This window comes from Phyllobates terribilis, unplaced genomic scaffold (assembly GCF_046119375.1).
Source record: "Phyllobates terribilis strain yellow unplaced genomic scaffold, ASM4611937v1 Scaffold_4__5_contigs__length_816908805, whole genome shotgun sequence".
Taxonomy (NCBI): domain Eukaryota; kingdom Metazoa; phylum Chordata; class Amphibia; order Anura; family Dendrobatidae; genus Phyllobates; species Phyllobates terribilis.
Genome location: NW_027362764.1, coordinates 675,309,696 through 675,324,081, shown reverse-complemented (window position 1 = coordinate 675,324,081; position 14,386 = coordinate 675,309,696). Strand labels below are relative to the sequence as shown.

Sequence of the window (14,386 nt, the reverse complement as noted above, 5' to 3'; positions counted from 1 at the left end):
CAGTTACCTGCCAGTTACCTGCCTGATTCCTGCCAGAGTCCTGCCAGTTTGCTGTCTGTTTCCTGCCAGTTATTCCTGCTACCTGCTTGCTAGCCTGAGGTCCGACGGTCTGCCTTTCTACTCCTGTCAGTCTGTCTATGGACCAGCTTGCCCGCTCACCTGGGAGCGCTCCTCCGCTACCTGCCTGCTTGCCTGCCCGGAGGCTCCGCCGTCACGTGCTGTGACCACCAGCTATTCCAGAGACTCTTGCCTGCTCACCTGGGAGCGCTTCTCCGCTACCTGCCTGCTTGCCAGCCCGGAGGCTCCGCCTTCACGTGCTGTGACCACCAGCTATTCCAGAGACTCTTGCCCGCTCACCTAGGAGCGCTTCTCTGCTACCTGCCTGCTTGCCAGCCCGGAGGCTCCGCCGTCACGTGCTGTGACCACCAGCTATTCCAGAGACTCTTGCCCGCTCACCTGGGAGCGCTTCTCCGCTACCTGCCTGCTTGCCTGCCTGGAGGCTTCGCCGTCACGTGCTGTGACCACCTGCTATTCCAGAGACTCTCGCTTGCTCACCTGGGAGCACACATCCTCCATCTGCCTTGCTAGCCTACCTGGAGCCTACCTTCAGCCATCACAGGTCGTACCTACCCTTTACCTAGAGACTGCCCCGGTCACTTGCCGTGACCTCCAGCCCGTTCACCCAGAGACTGCCCCGGTCACTTGCCGTGACCTCCAGCCCGTTCACCCAGAGACTGTCCCGGTCACTTGCCGTGATCTCCAGCCCGTTCACCCAGAGACTGCCCCGGTCACTTGCCGTGACCTCCAGCCCGTTCACCCAGAGACTGCCCCGGTCACTTGCCGTGACCTCCAGCCCGTTCACCCAGAGACTGCCCCGGTCACTTGCCGTGACCTCCAGCCCGTTCTTCCAGAGACTGTCCCGATCACTTGCCGTGACCTCCTGCCCGTACACCCAGAGACTGTCCCGGTCACCTGCTGTGACTGCCTGCCTGGTCGCCACCCGCTCCCTTACAAGGACCGCCCCTTGTATAGTAGCTCAGAGGTTCCGCCTCCCAGACCCGTTACAAAAACTCCTTTGAAATAAATTACAGCATGTAGATATTGTACAGTCCATAATTGTGCTCATTATTGTTCAGTCCATAAACTGTACTCTTTATTGGAAAGATCATGTGTGTCAGTTGATAAGAAAACAAAGTCCATGGATGAAATGTAGCTTTAATATCTGTGCAGCGTCACCTGGACTTACGTTGGATCGTCTTTGGAATCTTCCGTGTGTCCGCACTGGTGTCGTGTCACTTTTGGAACAGATGTGACGTCTTTGGTCAGTAAAGCAAGGGTTAACTTGACACTTTCCTGCTTTATATAGCACCATAACCAGTACTCAGTCCTTTATATACAGGACACATATGCCAGGTATTACCTGTTCACCAGCTTTCATTGAAGCGTTGCAGGTGATAAGAAACCACTGGAACGTGATGAAACTTGAACACAACACAGTACATATAGGATCATCGTCCTCTGCCGTTCTGGTGATCAGTGGTGTGAATTGTATTGTATGTAATGGACACAGTCTATTATAACACTCAGCATTCACACCTGTTACCTTCTGAGACGTCCGGATATCAGTTGCTTCTTCTTGTAACTTTTGAGAATCTCTTTGATTTATAAAAATTAAAAGTCTTTATTAAGATAGAATTCATAATTGCGATGTCTTGATTGAAGTCTTCATTCCCTAATCTGATACCAAATCTGGCAGTTTTTCCTAACCTATAATTTCACAGCGTACCATAGCAATCAGTAATATCCATCTAATTATTATCAAAATATTAAAATAAATTATGTTTGGAATAATAAACAATAATAGATAATAATTCATTATCAATCAAGTTCTCCATATGATAGAACATTTTTATGTCATAGGTGTAATTACCTTTTCCAACCCATAGGTGTCAGTGTATTTTGAAACAACAAGTTTTTATATCTTTATTAAACCAATAATATCAAAGAATGTATACTTCTGAACTAAAATGAATAAATATATGAATATATGAATGAATGAATGAATAAATGAATAAATGAATGAATGAATTGTTGTGTTTACTCAGAAAATGTAAACATTTTTTTCCTTAGCAATATATATTTAATGAAGCAATACTCTTGTATTAGACATTACTTTATTAAATATTGATGTGTTTTCTCAATTGAGATATTGAACTCAAATAAAATCAAATGAGAATTAAAAAATGAAAAAATAGAAAAATAAGAAGTATAAAGTAAGAATAAAATTTTAAAAATGAAAAATAAAATTAAGAGTAAAAATAAGAATAAAAATAAAAATAAGGCCTTAAAATTTTAATGACAAATGCAGAGTAATTATATTCTCCATAAAAAATACCCTTATATCTCCATTATCTGGATGATTTCATATTTGTCATAACCTTGTACCACCAAAAAATATTAAATTATGCAACTTTGCATGTAATACCCTTCTTAATTATACCATAGTACCTTATTATTATTTCTTCTTTATTAAAATGTGTGGAAAATAAGTATTGATCAAAAGTGATTATGTAATCAGGATCAAAAACACATTTTCCCCCTTAATACCAAAAATATTATTTTATAAAATTTATGTATATATCAGAACCCAATTAAAAATAATTATTCTTCTAGAAATATTGTGCATAAATTTCATATTGATGAGTAGCATAGATTTGACTAAAGAGAGGTGTGTACCTATTTAGGTAACCATTAAAAATAATATTATAGTTATTCAAGAATATTATCATGTGGAAAATTATTCTAAATATAAATTTGCTTTGTAAACCATTTTGATGTGTGGTTGCCCTTATCCACTATTAGTTAAATCAAGAAATAATAATTATTAAAGAAATATAGAAATATACATATGTAGATAATACCTAATTATGTATTATAATTTCCTCAGAATTAAATATATTTTTGTACCTTCACATAAAGAAACATTTTTTTTTTTTCAAACATACAAACATATGAGGCCTCTGTCACATCAATCACACTTAGCAGCTGCTGATTTACTCATCTGTCACCTTCACTCTGACATTCACAGATCTGTTCAACTCAAACATTCCACATATGAAGTTTTAGATATATATATATATTTAACACAAAATTGTTGTATCCCAATTTATTAATGCGCATTGCCATATCAATTGAATATCTTTATATTTCTTTGAATATTCCCCAAGTACATATTATATAATATGAGAGTAAGTCACTGGAATTTCAGACACTTGAAAAAACTCTTGTCTTAGATTCTTTTTTCACTGGCTGCCCGGTCTTAAGTTACATCAGTTGAAAATAGAATGAATGGGATCCTATACTATTAGCTCAAAGTTCAAAGGCCGCAGCTGTCACACGTCATGCTGTAAAGCTACTTTAATTTGCACGAACACTTCATGCACAGAAAATATTAGCAACACAAAAGAATTAATAAGTATTACATATATATTATAGTTCAACTAGATATATTGTTATTATTTTAAAATGTTATACACATAAAATCATGCAATTTTTTCACTTCCTGTGTGAATAAAGAAATAAATCCATTTTAGAGTTCTTTGATCAAATCCTGCTTTGGAATGAAAACTCTAAGGAAATATAAGAAAATAAAATTAAATATCAAATTCATACAGAAACAGAATTATTTAAATATCTTATACATATATTGGTTGGTTCTAATGTAATTCAAAATATTGCTACTTAAATTTATATATATGAAGTTCTAATTTATTAATTAATATATATAAATATATTTTATAAACGTATATATAAATACAATTATATGCAATCTCTACTTAGACAAGTGTATATATATATATATATATATTTATATATATATATATATATATATATGAACTATTAGAAACTATGTAACTACAATTTTACTGCATAAGATTATAAATAAATATTGAGACATTGTATTACATTTTGATACAACAATATAATTGAAGTTTTTCCTTAGCCACTCCCTAAACCAAATCTTCTGTCTCTCTCAAATATCCCCAGGAACGCCCTATTTAGGAAAGACATTTTTCTATCCTTCAAAACCTCAGAGAACTGCCTGTTCTTCTGTCCACATTCCATGACGTCACTGAGTTGGTCGTCTCACCTGTCTCTGTCCATCAGTTTCAGCCATTTTCCTTTTTAGAGAATCACAGTTCTGACTGAGAATTAACTCATTCTGTGGAGAGATGGATCTTTGCACTGGCTGATATGGCTTATAACATATATGAAATCTTCTGCGTATTTGATAGAGTTCACTATGGGGATGACTCAGTCTAGGAGAGTTTGATATTGGCTTTTGGTAAGATTTTACCTTTCCTGGTTTTATAAATTTAGCTTGATTTATTTTCTTTTCACGATTCTCATGTTTTCTAACAAAATCCAGCATCTGCGCACATTCAAATAATGAATTTTTTTGTGATGCCATGACTTGGGAAATTGAATTTAGGAATTTGAATTTTTGTACAAAAGTTGTTATCATATGTTGTACTTTTCCATTTTTGATGAGAGCTTTGTACAACCGTTCAAATATGGACATGAATGTATATGTACATTCCTTCCTACCAATCCTTAGTTTCTGCAGATCTTCTATGTTGGGAAAATCCTTTGTGACACAATAAATCAAATATCTTAATCTGTCCGAATCATTTTCCCATCCATTAGGAGAGTCATTTTCACAGGGCATTAAATGTAAACGTCTGGACAATGTCACAGGAATCCATATTTTAAATAATTGATTCCTCTCCTCATTGGATAAATCAAACTTATCAGAGAAGCTCTCAAATGTCTCTGAATTTCTACAGGCATGGATTTTGACATCATATTTTGGCATGATTTTGTATAATTTCAGCAAATTTTTCCTCATTTTAATTTGGAGTTGAGCCTGGGTAATTCCAGAATTCTCTGATATTTTTAGTGGCTCTTGTACGTCCGTTCCTCCTACGTCACTCACGTCTCCTCCCACATCACCTAGTATGTCGGTTTCTCGTATGTCAGTCATGTCTCCTCCCATGTCAGGTTTCTGTATGTCCGTCTCTTGGTCAGACCCAAGGTCACCTTCAGTTATAGACACGTGTCTTACTTCTTGTTCATTTTCCACATTACAGTCAGAATCAGTATCACCGTCTGACACTTCTACACTATTTTCCTGCTTAGAAATCTCTAACACAAGACTATGAAAAAAATCTACCAAATGTAGAATATTTCTCAATTTCTGTTTGTCTCTATTTACCAATTTAGAAGTTAACTGTAAATTCTGCAATTCACATTCTTTGTATAAACTGAGCCACAAAACTTCTATGTCATCTCCTACATTAACTTTGAAATTAATATTACTTTGTTTAGCTAAAGAAGAAATTATATCCATATTTTGCTTACCTTAAGATTCCTTGGCTTCTCTTTATCAGCACGTCCTGTCTTCAGTTCGTCTGATTCTTTTCCTGTGTTATTCTGTTCCTTGTTAGTACCTCTGCTTCCTGTCTTTCCTCAGTCTGTAGGTCCTTTCTGCTTCTCGTGACAAACTAGTGAATTTACTGACACGTGAACAACAGCTGTTCAACTCGTCAGGACTCCCCCCTTGTTCACGGAAGAAATTCTCTTACTTAATTTAAAAAACAAAAAAACAGGACTGGCTGGCTCACAATTGTAAAATAATACTCTTCCTGTATTATTTTTTTCTACTGAGGACTTCTCAAAGTATCAATATCACGATATTCTTACAAAAAAATGTATCTATTTATTCTTGGATTGTCCATTAAAAAGAATCAGATTGCAGCAGGTACATACAATAATTAGTTATAAAGTAATTGTCCATTTGTCCATAATTAGCTTAATTGTTGAGATTCACCCATCTTTCCTTGGATCCTGGCTGGTAAATCATGTCTTTGTCCAGCATGTGTCCAGGCCTACATGTCATCTGCTTCTCAGCATGAAGATTCTGTGTCTTGTGGGGTGGGCAGAGCAAGAGAGCCCCCCCTTTCTGTACCATGGGCTTTTATAGCCAGTCGTATGGACACTTGTTCTACATATGGTAGTGAACCAAAAATACACACACAAATAGCGCATTTCAACTAGACACGATGGCTGAGGCATAGAACTCAGAAAAATGATTATCGATTAACATTCCAAATGAATTTCCATAATTAACCATTTAACAGAGACCGCCTGGGAATGCCAGGTGCTGTAGGCTTTTGCTTTTTCCTTCCTTCCACCTGCAGGGGGCACTCTCATTTATGCCTTTTTTCCATTCCCTTTCACAAGTGCACACATTCATTCTCTTTTCTTTTTTCCTTTGCTTTCTCTCTTGCGCTATTTCATCTCTGCAAAATACCAGCATCCTTCTGATCACCGTGGGCCTCCAGCATTGTTGCTTGTTTACTTTTAATACTAGGCACCTTTTCACCAGGACCAGCGTCTCCCGGGTGGCTGGAGGCAACCACCGGTAACCCCAAGCAGAAGACCTTTGCAGGCAACACGACCCTCCCCCCTGAAGAGCAGCTCAAAGTCACTGGCAACCATCTCACCCTCTTCCTTCATTCACCCCTGGACGTCTCGCTCCGCCCCCAAGTTACGGGTCCAGGTTGCTCTTTCTGTCACATTACCGCGATGAAGGGTTTAGCCTGCAGGAGACCCTGCGACGAGCCATTTTTGAAGACACCTGATGCGGCGGTTGAATCACTGCAAAACAAACCACACCTGTAGGGACGGCACAGCCTTTGCATGGACCCTTCGGAGCCCGCCCCGTCACGGCCAGATTGCTCGCCATCAAGCGATTCTGAGAAAGGCTGGCCGGGCGATGGATCGAGAAGCGTCTACTGGCCATACCACCTTGGATACGCCCGATCTCGTCTGATCTCGGAAGCAAAGCAGGGCTGGGCTCAGACAGTACTTGAATGGGAGACCACCTGGGAACTCCGGGTGCTGTAGACCATTTTGATGACGTTTTGCCCTACTGCCCAGCTCGGCTAGCATGGAACGGCGCCTTGCCGGACACCGACCTTAAGTAACTTAGGTGATGGAAGCCCCAAGGCCTCTGAGCCAGTTGGCAGCTAAGTACGCTACCCCGCCGCCCTTCACGCAGGCCTGACACCGAGCTCCTTACCACGGCTAGGAGTGCTTCTTGACTCCGCAGCTCGCCGTGTGGAAATGATGGCGTTAAAAGCACCCGGGGCCGTGAAGGGGCCAGACTTTCGGCAGGTGCCCAGGGAAGGTTTTGGATGCCGGCCGCCTAGCGAGGGCCAGCAGAAGTAACATGTTTCTCTGCAAAGAAGCTTGTGTAACCAAGCCAGATGGCTGCCAAAGAGCTAACCTCTGTGCAAGGAAGGCAAGGAAGATAAGGAAGGTGCGGAAGGAATTGGGGAGGGGGGGGGTGATTCCTGCTAGGGCCCTGAAATCATAAAACAGGCAGGAGAGTCTGACGCATGGTGACGGAGAGGTTGTAGGGGCAGATAGGGGGTGTTGTCACGAGCGAGCACGTGTGCATGCTGGCTTGTGTGTGAGAGTGCGCTTCCTAGGTGTGGCGCGCTGCAGACAGTCAAGGGGATTGTTCCCTTTCATTAAAAGTTAACCCCCGGCTGCAGGCTATTAGAAAGCAACTAACCACGTTCTACTCACCCTACCCGGGTCTACCGGTGAGTCTCGCCTCTGCTCCCGGCCTGTGGCATTGGCCGTGAAGCTGACGTTCCGTCGACAGCGCTGCAGCCGATCAGTGAGCTCAGCGGCTCTGAGTGGGGCGTTGTGTCTACAAGACCTTTTAAGGAAGCCAGCAAAAAAATTGAAGAGAAGGGAAAGCACAAAAGGACCTGGTTTTGCTCAGCACTGGAAAGGGCAGCCGGCAGCCAGACTTCAAAGTAGAAAAGCAGCAAGTGAGAGGCTTGTCTCTGACTATGGCCACACCACCCTGAACACGCCCGATCTTGTCTGATCTTGGAAGCTAAGCAGGGTTGGGCCTGGTTGATTACTTGCATGGGAGACTGCCTGGGAATACCAGGTGCTATAGGCTTTTGCTTTTTCCTTCCTTCCACCAGCAGGGGGCACTCTCTTCTATGCCTTTTTTCCATTCCCTTTCACAAGTGCACACATTCATTCTCTTTTCTTTTTTTCATTTGCTTTCTCTCTTGCGCTATTTCATCTCTGCAAAATACCAGCATCCTTCTGATCACCGTGGGCCTCCAGCATTGTTGCTTATTTACTTTTAATACTAGGCTCCTTTTCACCAGGACCAGCGTCTCCCGGGTGGCTGGAGGCAACCACCGGTAACCCCAAGCAGAAGACCTTTGCAGGCAACACGACCCTCCCCCCTGAAGAGCAGCTCAAAGTCACTGGCAACCATCTCACCCTCTTCCTTCATTCACCCCTGGACGTCTCGCTCCGCCCCAAGTTATGGGTCCAGCTTGCTCTTTCTGTCACATTACCGCGATGAAGGGTTTAGCCTGCAGGAGACCCTGCGCCGAGACATTTTTGAAGACACCTGATGCGGCGCGTGAATCACTGCTAAACAAACCACACCTGTAGGGACGGCACAGCCTTTGCATGGACCCTTCGGAGCCCGCCCCGTCACAGCCAGATTGCTCGCCACCAAGCGATCCTGAGAAAGGCTGGCCGGGCGATGGATCGAGCAGCGTCTACTGGCCATACCAGCTTGGATACGCCCGATCTCGTCTGATCTCGAAATCAAAGCAGGGCAGGATTCGGACAGTACTTGGATGGGAGACCTCCTGGGAACACCGGGTGCTGTAGACCATTTTGATGACGTTTTGCCCTACAGCCCAGCTCGGCTAGCATGGAACGGTGCCTTGCCGGACACCAACCTTAAGTAACTTAGATGATGGAAGCCCCAAGGTCTCTGAGCCAGTTGGCAGCTAAGTACGCTCCCCGCCGCCTTCACGCAGGCTTGACACCGAGCTCCTTGCCACGGCTAGGAGTGCTTATTGACTCCGCAGCTCGCCGTGTGGAAATGATGGCGTTAAAAGCACCCGGGGCCGTGAAGGGGCCAGGCTTTCAGCAGGTGCCCAGGGAAGGTTTTGGATGCCGGCCACCTAGCGAGGGCCAGCAGAAGTAACATGTTTCTCTGCAAAGAAGCTTGTGTAACCAAGCCAGACGGCTGACAAAGAGCTAACGTCAGTGCAAGGAAGGCAAGGAAGGTGCGGAAGGAATTGGGGAGGGGGGGGGGTGATTCCTGCTAGGGCCCTGAAATCATAAAACAGGCAGGAGAGTCTGACGCATGGTGACGGAGAGGATGTAGGGGCAGATAGGGGGTGTTGTCACGGGCGAGCACGGGTGCATGCTGGCTTGTGTGTGAGAGTGCGCTTCCTAGGTGTGGCGCGCTGCAGACAGTCAAAGGAATTGTTCCCTTTCATTAAAAGTTAATCCCCGGCTGCAGGCTATTAGAAAGCAACTAACCGCGCTCTACTCACCCTACCCGGGTCTACCGGTGAGTCTCGCCTCTGCTCTCGGCCTGTGGCATTGGCCGTGAAGCAGAAGTTCCGTCGACAGCGCTGCAGCCGATCAGTGAGCTCAGCGTCTCTGAGTGGCGCGTTGTGTCTACAAGAACTTTTAAGGAAGCCAGCAAAAAAATTGGTTAGTACTTGGATGGGAGACCGCCTGGGAATACCAGGTGCTGTAGGCTTTTGCTTTTTCTTTCCTTCCACCAGCAGGGGGCACTCTCTTCTATGCCTTTTTCCCATTCCCTTTCACAAGTGCACACATTCATTCTCTTTATTTCATTTGCTTTCTCTCTTGCGCTATTTCATCTCTGCAAAATACCAGCATCCTTCTGATCACCGTGGGCCTCCAGCATTTTTGCTTCTTTACTTTTAATACTAGGCTCCTTTTCACAAGGACCAGCGTGTCCCGCGTGGCTGGAGGCAACCACCGGTAACCCCAAGCAGAAGACCTTTGCAGGCAACACGACCCTCCCCCCTGAAGAGCAGCTCAAATTCACTGGCAACCATCTCACCCTCTTCCTTCATTCACCCCTGGACGTCTCGCTCCGCCCCCAAGTTACGGGTCCAGCTTGCTCTTTCTGTCACATTACCGCGATGAAGGGTTTAGAATGCAGGAGACCCTGCGCCGAGACATTTTTGAAGACACCTGATGCGGCGGGTGAATCACTGCTAAACAAACCACACCTGTAGGGACGGCACAGCCTTTGCATGGACCCTTCGGAGCCTGCCCCGTCACGGCCAGATTGCTCGCCACCAAGCGATCCTGAGAAAGGCTGGCCGGGCGATGGATAGAGCAGCGTCTACTGGCCATACCACCTTGGATACGCCCGATCTCGTCTGATCTCGAAAGCAAAGCAGGGCTGGGCTCGGACAGTACTTGGATGGGAGACCTACTGGGAACACCAGGTGCTGTAGACCATTTTGATGACGTTTTGCCCTACTGCCCAGCTCGGCCAGCATAGAACGGCGCCTTGCCGGACACCGACCTTAAGTAACTTAGATGATGGAAGCCCCAAGGCCTCTGAGCCAGTTGGCAGCTAAGTACGTTACCCCGCCGCCTTCACGCAGTACTGACACCGAGCTCCTTGCCACGGCTAGGAGTGCTTATTGACTCCGCAGTTCGCCGTGTGGAAATGATGACGTTAAAAGCACCCGGGGCCGTGAAGGGGCCAGGCTTTCAGCACGTGCCCAGGGAAGGATTTGGATGCCGGCCGCCTAGAAAGGGCCAGCAAAGTAACATGTTTCTCTGCAAAGAAGCTTGTGTAACCAAGCCAGACGGCTGACAAAGTGTAAGGAAGGTGCGGAAGGAATTGGGGAGGGGGGGGGTGATTCCTGCTAGGGCCCTGAAATCATAAAACAGGCTGGAGATTCTGACGCATGGTGACGGAGAGGTTGTAGGGGCAGATAGGGGGTGTTGTCACGTGCGAGCACGTGTGCATGCTGGCTTGTGTGTGAGAGTGCACTTCCTAGGTGTGGCGCGCTGCAGACAGTCAAAGGGATTGTTCCCTTTCATTAAAAGTTAATCCCCGGCTGCAGGCTATTAGAAAGCAACTAACCGCGCTCTGCTCACCCTACCCGGGTCTACCGGTGAGTCTCGCCTCTGCTCCCGGCCTGTGGTATTGGCCGTGAAGCTGACGTTCCGTCGACAGCGCTGCAGCCGATCAGTGAGCTCAGCGGCTCTGAGTGGGGATTTGTGTCTAGAGATGAGCGTTGTTCTACTCGAACTGTTCGCCAATCTCAAATTAGAGCTGTTTTGGGCGGTGTTCGAGCCGTTCGGCGAACACGAACAATTTGAGAAAAATTCGGCTCTTCGAGGTTATGTTCGATAACTGTTCGTGCACGAAAATCATAACTGGATTTTTTCTCAGTAATGATGAAAATTAATGTTAATACGCAGTTTGAGTGTACAGCGGGGTCGGATGAGGGGCAGGGGATGGATCTCTGCAGGAACAATGAAGATCTCCATTTTTTTTTCTCTTTCCTGCATTTGCAGTGGGGAGGTGCAATCTGTCAGCCTATCAGCAGCGCACACACGGAGCGAAGTGCTTTTTTTCACACAAGCAAGGGCATGTGTCATTGGCAGTGTATGTAACATGTCCTTGCCCTATAAGACCAAGCCATTTTCCCCGTCGCCACCATTTTCTCACTGCTGCAGCTGCGTGTTAGACGGCACCGCTGTTGCTGTGTGCGCTATACCTTGTTAATTTCAAGCCAATTTTCGCACAAATCTACAGATAGCTTGGGAGTAGGGAATAGTTGTGATTGCAGTCCTTTTAAGGACTAGGTTACAGCATTTCCTACGACTTTTATCAGGCAGGTCTGTGCTCTTAAATAGATAGATTGTGGGAGTAAAGACTAATTGTAATTGGAGTCCTTTTCAGGACTAGGTTACATCAGTTCCTATCAGTTTTTGCCAGGCAGGTCTGTGCCAGTGCTGTGCAAGTTTTTTTCACAGCATTTGGCTGAATCTAGCAAAGCTAATCCTTTTTGGCCTATTGCAGAGTGTGTTAGTCAGTGGAGTAGCCTATCTGTGATGCAAGATATACCACCTGTGTATAGAATACCAATTTTTTTACTGCACCTAGTGAAGTAAAATCTTTTGGGCATAGCATCATTCTATTAGTCCATCTATACTGACCTCCATCAGGTTGCAAATTGAATATAATTTTTTTCTGCATCTAGCTCTGAAAAAATATTGGGTTTCTAGCTGTGTGTGGGACTTGTTCTATTAATCCATCTATACAGACCTCCATCAGGTTGCAAACTGAATATATTTTTTTCTGCATCTACCTCTGAAAAAATATTGGGCTTCTAGCTGTGTGTGGGACTTGTTCTATTAATCCATCTATACAGACCTCCATCAGGTTGCAAACTGAATATATTTTTTTCTGCATTTACCTCTGAAAAAATATTGGGCTTCTAGCTGTGTGTGGGACTTGTTGTATTAGTCCATCTATACTGACCTCCATCGGGTTGCAAACTGAATATATTTTTTTCTGCATCTACCTCTGAAAAAATATTGGGCTTCTAGCTGTGTGTGGGACTTGTTCTATTAATCCATCTATACAGACCTCCATCAGGTTGCAAACTGAATATATTTTTTTCTGCATCTACCTCTGAAAAAATATTGGGCTTCTAGCTGTGTGTGGGACTTGTTCTATTAATCCATCTATACAGACCTCCATCAGGTTGCAAACTGAATATATTTTTTTCTGCATCTCCCTCTGAAAAAATATTGGGCTTCTAGCTGTGTGTGGGACTTGTTCTATTAATCCATCTATACAGACCTCCATCAGGTTGCAAACTGAATATAATTTTTTTCTGCATCTACCTCTGAAAAAATATTTGGGCTTCTAGCTGTGTGTGGGACTTGTTCTATTAGTCCATCTATACTGACCTCCATAAGGTTGCAAACTGAATATCATTTTTTTCTGCATCTACCTCTGAAAAAATATTTGGCCTTCTAGCTGTGTGTGGGACTTGTTCTATTAGTCCATCTATACTAACCTCCATCATGTTGCAAATTGAATATAATATTTTTCTGCATCTAGCTCTGAAAAAATGTTTGGGCTTCTAGCAGTGTGTGGGACTTGTTCTATTAGTCCATCTTTACTGACCTCCATCAGGTTGCAAACTGAATATAATTTTTTTCTGCATCTACCTCTGAAAAAATATTTGGGCTTCTAGCTGTGTGTGGGACTTGTTCTATTAGTCCATCTATACTGACCTCCATAAGGTTGCAAACTGAATATAATTTTTTTCTGCATCTACCTCTGAAAAAATATTTGGCCTTCTAGCTGTGTGTGGGACTTATTCTATTAGTCCATCTATACTGACCTCCATCAGGTTGCAAATTGAATATAATATTTTTCTGCATCTAGCTCTGAAAAAATGTTTGGTCTTCTAGCAGTGTGTGGGACTTGTTCTATTAGTCCATCTATACTGACCTCCATCAGGTTGCAAACTGAATATATTTTTTTCTGCATCTACCTCTGAAAAAATATTGAGCTTCTAGCTGTGTGTGGGACTTGTTCTATTAATCCATCTATACAGACCTCCATCAGGTTGCAAATTGAATATAATATTTTTTTGGATCTAGCTCTGAAAAAATGTTTGGCCTTCTAGCAGTGTGTGGGACTTGTTCTAATAGTCCATCTATACTGACCTCCATCAGGTTGCAAACTGAATATAATTTTTTTCTGCATCTACCTCTGAAAAAATATTTGGGCTTCTAGCTGTGTGTGGGACTTGTTCTATTAGTCCATCTATACTGACCTCCATAAGGTTGCAAACTGAATATAATTTTTTTCTGCATCTACTTCTGAAAAAATATTTGGCCTTCTAGCTGTGTGTGGGACTTGTTCTATTAGTCCATCTATACTGACCTCCATCAGGTTGCAAATTGAATATAATATTTTTCTGCATCTAGCTCTGAAAAAATGTTTGGCCTTCTAGCAGTGTGTGGGACTTGTTCTATTAGTCCATCTATACTGACCTCCATCAGGTTGCAAACTGAATATATTTTTTTCTGCATCTACCTCTGAAAAAATATTGGGCTTCGAGCTGTGTGTGGGACTTGTTCTATTAATCCATCTATACAGACCTCCATCAGGTTGCAAACTGAATATATTTTCTTCTGCATCTACCTCTGAAAAAGTATTGGGCTTCTAGTTGTGTGTGGGACTTGTTCTATTAATTCATCTATACAGACCTCCATCAGGTTGCAAACTGAATATATTTTTTTCTGCATCTACCTCTGAAAAAATATTGGGCTTCTAGCTGTGTGTGGGACTTGTTCTATTAATCCATCTATACAGACCTCCATCAGGTTGCAAACTGAATATAATTTTTTTCTGCATCTACCTCTGAAAAATTATTTGGGCTTATAGCTGTGTGTG

At 43.5% G+C, this 14,386-nt stretch overlaps 4 pseudogenes; all 4 read left to right on the top strand.

Moving 5' to 3' along the window:
• Positions 1-6,852: 6,852 nt before the first annotated feature.
• LOC141267673 (5S ribosomal RNA) lies at positions 6,853-6,972 on the top strand (annotated as a pseudogene).
• Positions 6,973-7,924: 952 nt separating this feature from the next.
• Positions 7,925-8,044, top strand: LOC141269163 (5S ribosomal RNA; annotated as a pseudogene).
• A 620-nt stretch (positions 8,045-8,664) lies between these two features.
• LOC141269814 (5S ribosomal RNA) lies at positions 8,665-8,784 on the top strand (annotated as a pseudogene).
• Positions 8,785-10,286: 1,502 nt separating this feature from the next.
• LOC141267395 (5S ribosomal RNA) lies at positions 10,287-10,406 on the top strand (annotated as a pseudogene).
• Positions 10,407-14,386: the final 3,980 nt, after the last annotated feature.